Source organism: Sturnira hondurensis, unplaced genomic scaffold, assembly GCF_014824575.4.
Source record: "Sturnira hondurensis isolate 20B ecotype Veracruz unplaced genomic scaffold, ASM1482457v3 Scaffold0020184, whole genome shotgun sequence".
NCBI classification, from domain to species: Eukaryota; Metazoa; Chordata; class Mammalia; order Chiroptera; family Phyllostomidae; genus Sturnira; species Sturnira hondurensis.
The window spans coordinates 2,440,615-2,454,543 of NW_028092815.1; positions in this window are offsets into that span (position 1 = coordinate 2,440,615).

The window sequence follows — 13,929 nt, forward strand, 5'->3', positions numbered from 1 at the left end:
AGAACTTATTGTCCCGTAGTCTGTGAGGTGCTGGTGGAAGATTCTCATCAGGGGAATCATAAGATCACACTTTATGTTTAAAACACTCTCTTTGACAACACTTGGGGGCAGGTGAAGCTGACAGAGAGGGCTCAAAACTCCAGCTGAGAGTATGAGGCCTAAATTGAGGTGGTAACAAAGGAACTAGAAAGTAATCTTTTTAATTGAGGTACAATTAACATATAACATTGTATTAGTTTCAGGTGAACAATAAGTCAATATTTGTATATATTGTGAAATGATCACCTCAAGACAACAAGTTGACATTGTCACCATACATAATTACAAATTTTTTTTCTTGTGATGAGAACTTTTCAAATCTACTGTCTTGCTCTGACCATTGTGGTTTGGATGGTTGAAGCGTACACCTGTAATGGCAGGGTTGTGGGTTCAATTTCCAGTCAGGGCACATACCTAGTTGTGGGTTCCATCCCAGGTCCAGGAAAGCACGATACTCAGTCTGAGCACGTGCAGCAGGCAACCAATCGCTGTTCCTTTCTCACATCAGTGTTTCTCTCTCTCCTTTCCTCTGTCCCTTCCTCTCTCTCTAAAGGCAATGAAAAAAATGTCCTCAGGTGAGGATAAAAAAAGTTTTTTTAGAAAAAGATCTACTGTCTCAGCAACCTTAAAATACATTACAATATTGTTAACTATAGTCACTGTGTGATACTTTATAACTGTAAGTTTGTGCCTTTTGACCCCTTTTGCTCATTTTGTTAACCCCACCAATGTCTGGAAACCACCAATCTGGACTCTGGATCTATGAGCATGTTGGGTTTTTTATTGTTTTGTTTTGTGTAGATTCCACATATGTATAAGTGAGCTTATATTGTACTTGTCTTTCTCTGTCTGACTTTTTTAACTTACCCTAATGCCCTCATGGTCTATTCCTGCTGTTGCAAATGGGAAAAAATTTCTTTTTATGGCTGAATATTGTAATATTTCATTGCATATCTCTATATACTATCTTTTCATTAACTGTGCCTCTGATGATGGGCTCTTTGGTTGCTTCTGTAGTAGGCAGGTAGATGCAAGCAGAGAAGGAATGATGAACCAGGTGCACAGGTACCAGGGCAGAGAGCCCTGGGTGCCTAGCAACTGGCAAAACTAGAAGCATTTTACCCATTAGCATTAACCTTATAGATGGCATCTAAGCCTCAGCTTCATTTCAGTTCCAGGCCCAGAAAAGCAGCAAAACCAGGCAGAAGGAGGATACCAGGACTGACATCAGGACACGCTGCCTTGACTAATCACCCCTTGCCCTGGTGATAACCAATCAGTGGAAACCACGCCCCGGAGGAGGCATACCTGGAAAGCTGGTGCATGTTCTATTGGGATCTTCCTCTGAGACCTGTACATTAAAAAAACCCTTAGAAGGAAGGACCTGCTCTTTGTGCCTATCCCCACCCTCTTCTGTCCCCAGAGTTCCCAATGTCTCTCTCCCTTTCCACCTCCCTCTCCCTCTCTCCCTTCCTCTCCCTTCCTCCCTCTCTCTTCCCCCATTTGTCTCCCTCCCTGCCTTAACTAAGTTCCAAACGCCCCTCTTTTGCTGTAACTTGTTTCCTGAGCCCATTTCATCTATAGTTCTCTTCCTCTACCTCTGTGACATTTTGGATAACTTCCTCTTATAGTTCGAGTCTTGACTCTAAATTCTTTCTTAGCCATAATTCAAGCTGAAACTAGGTCCAGTCTGATGCCACCAGTTTAACACCTGGTGCCACTTTTCTCTGCTAATACTTCCTTATCTTGGCTGTTGTAACTAATGCCGCAATAAACATAGGCGTGCAGATATCATTTTGAGTTAGTGTTTTTGTTTTCCTTAGAAAAATTTTTGGAACTGAAATTGCTGCGTCATATGGAAGTTCTTTTTTTAATTTTTTAAGAACGTCCATACTATTTTCCATAGTGGCTGCACAATTTACATTCTCACTAATAGTGCACAAAGGCTCCCTTTTCTCCACATTCTTGCCAACACTTGCTATTTCTCCTCTTCTGAATAATAACTATTTAAACATGCGTAGGGCGATAGCTCACTGTAGTTGTAATTTGCATTTCCCTGATGACTAGTGATACTGAACACCTTTTAGGTACCTTCTGGCCATCTGTATGTCTTTTGGGGGAAAATGTCAGTACAGATCCTCTACCCATTTTTTAATCAGATTGTTTTTTGTTTTTTTTGCTATGGAGTTCTATGAGTTCTTCATATATTTGAATGTTAACCCATTCTCAGATATATGATTTGCAATTTTTTTCTCCCTTTCAAGCTGATTGCCTTTTCATTTTGTTGATGGTTTCCTTCGATGCATGGCTTTTTAGTTTGATGTAGTGTGATGTGTTTATCTTTGTTTTTGATGCTTCTTTCTGTATAAAGTATCAAATCAAAAAAGTCATCACCAAGATCAGTGTCAAGGACCTTACTGCCTGTGTTTTGCTCTAAGAGTTTTATGGTTGTGGGTTTTCATTCAAGTCTTTGATCTACTTTGAGTTAAGTTTTGTGTGTTGTATAAGATTATGGTCCAGTTTCATTCTTTTGCATTTGTATTTCAGTTTTACCAAGGAAGAAACTGACTCAGAGAAGTTAAGTAATGTGCCCAAAGCCACGCAGCTACAGGCAGCAGCTAGTCTGGTGCTCAGATTTTCTGATTCTAAGTTGAGTGCTGTTCAACTACACCTCCACTAAGTAGCCCCAGACTCATTCTTGTTCTATCTCTATCGTATGTCAAACTGAAGGCTGGCAGATTGACCATTTGTCTGAGCATAACTTTGGTGGGTCAGAATGCAGCTGTGGCTAAGAGCCTGGTTTTGGAGTCCAAACAAACTAGGTCTGATTCCCAGCCTTGAGAAATAACCATTGCTCAGTCTCCACATCTGTCCAGGAGGCAGTAACATCAGCCTACAGGGATGCTGTCAGGTTGTTGTAAATGAATCAAAACCCCCAGTACTATACTTGATACCTCTTTTTAATAGCTCTGTTTTTAACAAATGATACCATTTTTTTTTCCCAGAATAGCCAGGAAAAATCATCCATAACCAAAAGAGATGTCTTATATTTGACTCAGAAATATGCTAGTAGAAGGGGCAAATGGACATAATCCAGAGCCTGAAAAATATTGTGTGGTTTTAACCCCCACAAGATGGCTCTTTCCATCCACCTCCATTCATGTTACCAAGATGACCACTGAAAATATCCCACACACTCTCTCCCAAGCAAGCTTCATATCAAGCCCAAGAGATCTTTGTCTAAGCTGCTTTCCAGTGGCTCTCTGTTGCTTTTCCTTCTCTCTTGTACTTTTCACATTAGAACGAAGAAACCCGTAACTTGCTGCTGATCTCATTATCTCCTGTCTTGCATTTTAATGTGTTGCCTCTAAAAACATCTCATTGATATTCCAGGTATGTATTTGTGTTTGTGTCCTTTGAAAAAACATGCTACTGATTTGTGCTGAGCACCAGCAGCCTCACAGCTCAAAGTTTGAGCTCCCTTTTGTAGAAGAAAAAAATGACCGTTCAAATATTTTGTGTCTATAAGTTGCTCCACATAGAACAGCTCAAGAGTCTCAGTCCAAATCTATGCATAAGACAGCATGTTATGAACTGGGTATTTTTCAGAAAACTGGTTTATGTTTAGACTAAAGCCTCATAAAAGCACACAGTTACCTGGTTTTCCAAATAATTAGAGACTACCCTAACGAAAAAATCTTTTAACCTATTTTAACCAGATCATCCAGGGGAAAAAGCAAACATTTTATTCTGCTGACATTGAGTCTGCACTGTGGGCAGAGTTCCACCAGCCTCTCAAGTGAACAGGTGACATTAACAGAATAACAAGTTTTCTCACAAAACCTAGTTGCTCTTTCCACGTGTCTTTGCATGGAGGACCATGGCTACCTCCATGCAAAGTGCATTGAGAAGCTTCAGGAATTATATGTAACAAAGTAAAAATCCTACCATGAGGAAAATCTAGACATAGTAGAGACCTTATTTTAAATAAAGAATTATTTAAACTTTTTTCATTTTACTTTGCTTATGCATTAATACTAGGAGATAGAAGTAGATACAGTATTCTTGTGCCTCATGTTTCTGCAGCTGATAATTTTTTTCATTAATCAGCTTCTACTTCCCCCAAACAATTCATTGAAATCTTTGAGAAGTTGGGCATTGCTGATATTAATAAAACATTTACTGAGTACAGAACATAGGCCATGTCTTTAATATTTATTACTTCATTTAAGCATGGAAAAGTTCTTTCAAGGTAGCTTTTTACTATCCTTGTTTTACTGATGTGGACACGGAGATTGGGGGCACAATGGGCAGTGGCAGCCTGTGAGCTCAGGCAGCACTGGCTGCAGAAGGAGTGCTTTCAGCACTGCCCTTGATCAATGCAGGAAGAGTGCTGCTCCAGAAACACGCGTCTGCGAATTTTCAGTACCACCACACCATACTTTCATAGCTATTTTTAAAGGATTTTATTTATTTACTTTTAGAGAAAGGGGAAGGGAGTGAGAAAGAGGGGGACAGAAACATCCATGTGTGGTTGCCTCTCATGTGTCTCCTATTGGGGACCTGGCATACAACCCAGGCATGTGCCCTGACTGGGAATTAAACCAGCAATTTTTTGGTTCACAGGCTGGCACTCAATCCACTGAGCTACACCAGCCAGGAATACTTTCATAAGTACTGATCAGGACACTAAGAACAACTATAAAAAAGATTAACAACAATGCTTGTCATAGGTTTTTAACTCTTCAGAAGCAAGTACAGGTGGAATAGCTTGTTTATGGTTGCTGGAGTCAGTCTTGATTGAATTATGGATCTACTACTGTGTCATTGTTTATTTTTCAACTACAGTTGAAATACAATTATGTTAGTTTCAGGAGTGAAATCCAGTACCTAGACATTATATAACTTCTAAGGGGTCCTCCCAATAAATTTTATGCCCACCTGACATTACAGGTAGTTATGATAATATTGACTATATTCCTTATGCTGTACTTTACATGCCCACAACTATTCTACAACTACCAATTTGTACTTCTTAATCCCTTCACCTTCTTCACCTATCCTCCCAACCCCTCTCCCATCTGGGAACCATCAATATGTTGTCTGTATTTATGAGTCTGTTTCTATTCTGCTTGTTTTATTTTGTTTCTCAGATTGAATTGTTGATAGATATGTATTTATTGCCACTTTATTGGTCATATTTATCTTTTTCTTGAAGAAGACCTTATAATATTTTATGTAATACTGGTTTGGTGATAACAACTCCTTTAGCTTTTTCTTGTCTGGGAAGCTCTTTATTTCTCCTTCAATTTTAGTTATAGCATTGCTAGGTACAGTAGTCTTGGTGCTTGTAGGTCATTACTTCTCATCATTTTGAAAATTTTGTGCCAATTCTTTCTGGCCTGAAATGTTTCTGTCAAGAAATCAGCTGATGGTCTTATAGGAGCTCCCTTGTAGGTAAATAACTGCTCTTCTCTTGTTGTTTTAAAGATTCTCTGTCTTTAAATTTTGGCATTTTAATTATGATGTGTCTTTGTTGTGGGCCTTTTTGGGTTCATCTTGATTGGAACTCTCTGTGCTTCCTGGACTTTTATGTTTATTTTCTTTACCAAGTTAGGGAAGTTTTCTGTTGTTATTTTTTCAAATAGGTTTTCAATTTCTTGCCTTCTCACTTCTCCTTCCAGCACCCCTATGATGCAAATTTTAGAATACTTGAAGTTATCCCAGAAGCTACTTAACTATTTTAATTTCTTTAGATTCTTTTTTTATTTTTTGTTATTCTGAATGGGTGTTTTTTTGCTTCCTTATAGTCCAAACCACTGATTTGATTCTCAGCTTCATCTACTCTACTATTGATTCCCTATAAATGATTATTTATTTCAGTTAGTGTCTCTTCATTTCTGACTGGTTCTTTTTCATATGTGTTTTGTTTATTTTATTTTATTTTATTTTATTTTATTTTATTTTATTTTTTAGAGAGAGGGGAAGGGAAGGAGAAAGAGAGGGAGAGAAACACCAATGTGTGGTTGCCTCTCACATGGCCCCCAGTGGGCACCTGGCCTGCAACCCAGGCATGTGCCCCCACTGGTAATTGAACTGCAGCCCTTTGGTTCACAGCCCATGCTCAATCCACTGAGCTACACCAGCCAGGGCTGGTTCTTTTTTTTTATCCTCACCCAAGAACATGCTTAGTGATTTTAGAGAGGGGGGAAGGAAAAGAGAGGGAATGTGTGAGTAACATCAATGTGAAAGAGAAATATCAATGTGAGAGACAAACATCAATCAGTTGTGTCTTGTATGCACTCTGACTGGAGACCAAACCTACAATGTAGGCATGTGCCCTGACTCAGAATTGAACCCATGATCTTTCAGTTTATGGGACAACACTCCAATCAACTAAGCCATACTGGCCAGGGTTGACTGGTTTTTTTTTACGGTTTTCATGTTCTTTTTTACTGTTGAAGTTCTTACTAAGTTGCTTGAGCATCCTTATAGCCAGTGTTTTGAACTCTGTCCCTGGTATATTGACGATCTCCATTTTGTTTAGTTCTTTCTGTGGAGTTTTGTTCTTTTCTCTCATTTGGGAAATATGTTTTGTCTCCTCATCTTAGCAGCTTCCCTGTTTGTTTCTACATACTAGGTAGAGCTACTACATCTCCAAGGGTTGGTAGAGTGGCCTGATATAGTAGGCACTGTGTAGGTTCCAGTGGCAGAGCCTCCCCTATTTAAGCTGGGCAGTCCATGTGCACTTCACCTTGTGGGCTGAATGCACCCTCTTGTTGTAGTTGAGCCCGATTGCTATTGGCATATCAATGGGAGGGATTTGCCCCCGGGCCAATTGGCCGCAAGAACCAGCTGTGACCACCAACCATCATGAAGAATCAACTATGCAGGGGCTGACCCTAAGGGCAGAATTTACAGTCTTACTCAGGCCTACTCCCACTGAGCTCCAGTGCTAGGGCAGCAGCTCAAAAGGCACCAGAGATACAGGAAGAAACTGAATTATCTGGCATCAGGGTGATAGCTGGGAAGGCAGCTTTCTGCCAAATAGAAGTGCTGGCAGAGACCATTGTTCCTTTTCTGAGGAATCCTCCCCCCAACACACACACACAGAGCTGACAGGCAGGTACCATATCTGGATCTCCATCAACCTGGCTCACACTGGTTTCCCCACCCTGGTGTTTCTCTGAGATCCCACCCACCCAACCTGCAGGCCCACCCAAGCTGTTTCTAGTGGCTTTTCTATATGAATGTCCTATCTTGGTCATGCTTTAAACTTTCCTAAAATCTTTCAAAAGACAGCATCTGGCCTCAGCATGTCCTATACCTCTCTCTAACTGGCCCCAGGCCCAGAACTAGTGGAGGCCAGCCTTGGTTCACAGCTTGACTTTGCCTGTGCATCTCCAAACCCAGCACAAGTAGTGGCCATATGCAGATTGCTTTGTACCTCATGCTGTGTGGCCCTGGACAAGAACACAGGCAGAAGCTGATGCTGTGCCGTGCCTCCAGGGAGGCTCCAGAGCCAGCACACACGGTGGACAGATTCAGATCATGCAGTAGCACCTCCCAACCACCTCCACAAGCAACACACTCACAAGGTGGATTCAGTCTGAACCAGAGCACCACTGAAGTAAGTTTGGCTAATTACTTTCTTTAATCTCAGTTTTTTCTTTTGTAAAGTGGAAGGCCATTGTAAGTATTTAAAGAATTGAGGCATGAACATTATCTGGCATACAGTAAGCACTTAATAATTGTTGTTAGTAAACAGAGTCAAGCAACTATGCCTAGGGAACACAATGAATGATATAAACAAGTCCATATCAATAACCAATGATCTAGATAATTTAGTGACAATTAACATTGGCGTAGCCAGGCGCTGTTTAAACTGCTCTTTGTATGTTAACTCATCTAATACTTGCAATGGCCCTCTGAGGTTGGCAACCATTAATTATTATGACATTTCACAGATAAGGAAGTTACTTGAACTTTGAAAGATGGAGAGGTAAATATCAGGTCCGAGGACACAGAGCCAGCAGCTAACCACACTGGGACTGATGCCCAAGGAGCCCAGGTCCTGTGTCCATGTCAGCCGCTGTCCACACCCCTCTGCTCTGCCAGCTGAAGGGCAGGACTTTTGACAGAGTCACAGGCCATTTCAGCACCTTCTGTAGCCACGCTGCCTGTGCAGCACCTTGCAGAGCAATCATATCCAGATGGAAATGCAGACTGTAATTCCTTAGACTCAATCATTTTATTTTCACTCCTGAATCAGTAACAAAAGACAAAAACAAAATTCTATCTAACCACAAATTCTAACCATCCTTGTGGTTGCTACCGGATATTAACAAGAGAACCTACTTTGCCTTGACAAGAAGTGGAAAAGAGCCAGATGTCCCATTAAAAGTTCTTTCTAACCTAAATGAGTCTGTGACGACATGTGTTTACACAGATGAGGATAAAACATACTGTGCGCGTGGCTTCTCCTGGTGTATAAACTGTTATCTGAGAAGGAGGCACTGCAGGAGGTTGTCTGAGCAATGGAGATGCTCTATGCAGGCAGAAGGGGTGGGAGGCTGGGGCCCTACCCAGGGCACCCATCCACCCCACACACACCCTCAAGAATGAGCTAAGTTATCCAGGCAAGCCAACTTCTTCAGATACTGGATTGACATACACTTTATTTTGCCTCTGTAGGCAAAGTATTTTTATGTCTTTAGATGCTTGGGCTTTGAGATGCTCAGATAAGTCTCAGCTACCCAAGTCTGCACAACGGTCCTCACAGTACTTTTGAGCATACTTCTGGCTGGGCCAGATCAGTGCAGACAGACAGCCAGCTCTGACTTTCAGAGCCTTACTGTGCAGGCACAGCCATTTTGTCATTTAATAGTGGGCATGTAAAAGAAAAAATACAGGTGAAAAAAATCATTAAAATTCAACCCACCCTGGTCAGTGTGGCTCAGTTGGTTGAGCGCCTTCCTGTAAACTGAAAGCTGTGGGATCTATTCCCTATCAGAGCACATCCCTAGGTTTCGGGTTCAGTCCCCATTTGGGGCGTGTATGGGAGGCAACCAATCGATGTTTCTCTCTCTCTTTCTCTCACTCCCTTCCTCTATTTCCAAAATTAGTAAGTATGTCCTTGGGTGAGGATAAAATAAAATTCAGCCCCACATTTTGTATAAAGTTGTTCTTTTTGAACAGTTATTTATTATTATCGGCCTTTTTGGATTAATTGTGTCACTGTTTTTTGTAAGTGGCAGGAGCAATCTGCCACCTAAAATTACACAGAAGACCACCCAAGCTCCATACTTCCTGTCCCCCTGCTGTGAATCAGTGTAACTTGCAGGAGAGCATGCCACCACGCACTGTCAGGCAGCCCATCCTCTGCCACAATCAATGTGGAGTCCACGACTCCCCTCTTCTCACTCTGCAAAGAGTCCTGAAAGAGGATTTGTCTAGGAATTCCACAGCCCTGCAGTGTGCTGACTTTATAAAAAGACGAGGTGAAGTAACACTTTTCTTTTTAATGCCCCGTGGTGTTGAACTGAAATTTCAGCCTGCTTCTATTTTCAGAGGCCTCCTTGGTAAGAGAATGTTTTTATCTGGAGATACAATGACGGGGCCAGCACTCTGCAGTTCCCAGGAAGGCCTTGCCAAAGCCCATGAATGCTCGCTTTATGAACTGCTCTTGCAGGTGTTCGGTGTGTGTAATCACTAATGAGTCCTCGAAAAGCACAGAAACTCTGCAGCCTCTGGCAACAAGAGCTGCTGGGCTTTATAATTCGGTGAGAAAATACACAGGCATCTAAAGCATTCCTTAGGCCCCAGCCTTGCCTGAGGCCAAATATTTGTCACAGTCCTCCCTGGGCTGGTGGCACATTCCAGAAAAGGAGGCATCTGTAGTCACCCCGTGGACCAGAAGTTTGTGGCTCTTGTGCCATTTTCCTGCTCTGACTTGCTACAGGCACTATTTTGGCCAAGATAGGGACCTCTCTGCAGATTTCACTATGGAACCCTGAAGGCTGGGCTATCTGGGGGTCTTACGAAGACTCCTAGGTCCAGGTCCAGGTCCAGGTAAGTGGGCTGCCCAGGAAAAAGTCAATGGGAGGTCACACCAAAGGACCTCAGATAACCTGCTCATCTCTTCAGACAGGGGAAGGGAGTAGAACTTTACAGAATAACACATTCTTTTCAAGCAGGCTAGATAAACGGGAGGAGGATTGGAGTAAAAGTGTCCTGGTTTTTTGGGCTCACGGAACCAGAGGCCTTAAATCTAAACAGAATCTGTTGTGTACTGTTCACCCCAAAATGTACCTGAGAATCAGTGATGGTGGGAAAAGGGTCACTATTAACTGATCCTAGTTAACGGGCAGCATGGCGTTCAGAGCCGAGTGGTCAAGACTACTATAAATACTGAACAAATCAACTTTCATACTTTAGGGGTTGAAAGAATTTTGAGATGTGGAAGCTGCAAAGACAGCAGACTCTTTCCCGTGAAATACACACTTCCCTGGGTGTTCACACATCTCCTAATTCATGTTCCTCTAGCATTTTCTATCACTGCCACTGAGACCTGAGGTGCCCGCAGGCCAGCCCACCAGTTAGAGTTAAGCAGGAGGGGAAGTCTTTGTTAGCGATACTTTAGAAGCACAAAAGAAGGCATTCTAGTTCCAAAAACATTTCTGAACTTTGATCCTAATGCCAAAAGTTCAACAATTAGTGATATATTCCTTTGGTTTAATCCTAACTCGAGCTTCCATAAACATTGACTAATACAGTGCCTATCTATTGAACACCCTCCTTGTGCCACACACTGTGCTGGGCATTAGAAAAATGGGGCACATAATATGTGGGTTTCTGCTTTCATTTCTCTTATATTAATCTGCATCAGCCATCAAAGGAGAAGCTCACTAAATCATTTCCTGGAAGCACATTTCAGTAAAGGAGGGGACTATGGCAAAACCACCTGATAGAGCATGGGAGGATGAGAGGCTGTCCCTACAGAGAAAGGCAAAATGATGAAAAAGGGTGAACCCACATTTCACAGACTTATTACACAGATGTGTTGCATGGACCTTTGTAGAGCTGGACACTAAGAATATATCAGTGAACAAGACAGAGGCCCTGTCCTCAGGGGCTGATACCCAGTGTGAGAAGCAAATAGGTAACCAGACAATTACAGAAAAAATGGCTGGTGCTAGTCAAGGCAGGCACAGGGCCTGACAAGGGTACACACACTAGGAGCACATAAAGCAGACTTGAAAAAAAGGTTGGTCAGGAAAAGCTTCCCAAAGGCAGTGGAATCGGGGAACGGGGAGTGGGGGGTTGTGGTCCAGTATTCTGGAGAAAGGGAATAGCACATGCAAAGTCCCTAAAACAGCGGAACTATTATGCTCCCCAGCTCCACAGTTGGGAGGTAGAGCGTCGAAGTACAGTTGGGTTGAGAGTGCACATAGCCTATGGGTCTAAGCTAGGGGCTACCTGACATCTCCTGCGAAGGGCCAGACAGTAAACATCAAAGTAGTGTAGGCTCCATGGTCCATGTTAACTACTCAACTGTGCCATCCTCACAGGCATTGGCCACAGGCAATATGTAAGCAAATGGATACAGCTGTGTTTCAATAATACTTTATTTACAAGAAAAGGCAGTAGGCTGGATTTGGCCCATGAGCTATAGTTTCTTAACCCGTGCTCTAACTAAGACCTAAGTCAAAGAGAGGAGGTTGAGGAAGCTTTGCCTGCTGGGGTGGTCCCCCCTAGAGAAAGATAAAATTTGCAGCAAAAAGAATAAAATGTAGGGAGCTCAGAGATCTGAACACGGGTCTTGGCCAGGACACAAACTCCAGGACAATGTCTTCCTCATCTGTAAATGGACAAGTGGGATGAGATGGTCCCTAGGGCCATCTGAAGGTCTGGGCAGGGGCAGGAGCCTGGGCTACCCCAGGGCCCCAAGGTATCTCTGAGTTACACTGAGCAGCCGTGACCTAGATGGAAAAACATTACACTTTTAGTTTCATTCATTTCCAACTGTTTGCTTCAGTTACAAGTGTAGGGAACAAAAGCAGTCATATTAGCAGCACCCATGACTCTGTCTTCAGTGAAAATCACAGATATTTCCATATTATGTTATAGTTGTGGCATATATGTTGAAATATCACCTATGTTCATCATGTCTGTGAATTACAGTAACTATTAGATCAACCTACAACTAGAAATCTACAACTAGATTTCATTATTTAATTTTTAATAGAGACACATATGTATGTGTCTGTATCACAAATTTGGGTTTATTGATATTTGATAATTACATTTTATATATAATTTATTTTATTTGTAATCCTATGTAAATTATTTTGTTCATAGAAAACAGTGTTCTGAGGAGTCTATCCCCCAAAACAGTTAACAGATCATTAATTTATATCTATCATACTGGCAAAATATTTCTTTTAAAAAATACTTCTAGGGGAAAGATGTGGCAAAGAAGTACTTACATCACTGATGAAAATAAGAATTGTTACAGCTTTTCCCAGCCAATATTTATTTAAATTCCAAAATATATAGATACTCTGTAATCTCACTCGTGGGGACTTGGTTGATGTAAATAAAAACACCCATACCAAAGAGAAAAAACGTATAACAAACAACAAACCAACCTGGAAAGAAAAGGATGCCTATTGCTAAGGGGAAGATTGGGAACTGATGATATTCCCACAGTGCAGCCTATAAAGTCATTAGAAATAAATTACTTAAAGCTGTACTAGAGGCTCTGGTGGAATTTCTACAGACTGTCATTGAGTGGGGAAAGTAATGCAATTTAATTTCATTTAATTAAAATACACCTTCACAAAAGGAATATTATATGTGTATGTTGTTGTATCTGTGTGTGTGTTTATATGAGCATGGTGAAAAATGAGGAGAGAAATAGATTAGCATATCAATCTAATGGGAGAAGGTGATGTTGGTGAAGAAAGCAGTGGAAGAAAGGAATCAAGTAAAAACAAGAAAGACCACACTAACAATAACAATAAATTAGTATATAATATGATCACATTTTGTGTTACATCAAGTGGCATTTGGATGATTGAAAGAGAAATAATTCGCTCCACCCCCCAGAAAAATTCTGTACTATCGGACACATCTAGGCAGGCTGAACTCCGCTCCCCCCGTGAACCATCAGCATAGGAGTTCTACTGAGTTCCTCTCTGCTTCCAGCTGGTGTTGGACATCTTCTGGCAACTTTTTTTGGAACTTCAAATATAAATATAAATCACAACACTTAAAATGGTTTTATTTTACAAAGGAACATGTCTATTTTGATACTGACAACTCAATAGTGCATATACTTACAGGAACCCTGAGTGTGGGGATTTGTCCACACCCTGAGAAGTTAAAAAAGCAACAGGACAGGAAGTAAAGAGTATAAAGTATCTTCTCTGTTTCTAGTTTGCCTCTTTATTATTGCTGTTAATTAATGTCAAATGTGTGTTTTTTCTCATTTTCTCTACTTACTCCTATGCTGAGTCCCAAAATTCTCATAAATATAGGATTTTTTATGATGTACAATTTATGATGTACAATGCCCAGTACATCATAAATACCCCATAGAGGTTTGCAAAGCAACAAATGCCAAGCGGCAGCCACACCTTCCAGGGTCAGCAGGATGTGGCATTGCTCAGCCAGTCGGATCCAGCTCAGGGACCTTGAAGCTCAGGCATCTGATCAAGCTGCTTTGCAGAACTTGCCCCCTCCACTCACCCAGGGTCCAGGCCCAGCAGTGTCTGTTCTGACAAAAGAATGGGAACAAATAAGTAAAGGCCAGTATCTCCTCACCCAATTTGATGGCCCTTTTGTTTTTCCATCCCCAGATTTATTCTGGGAACTCTCAACCAAAGG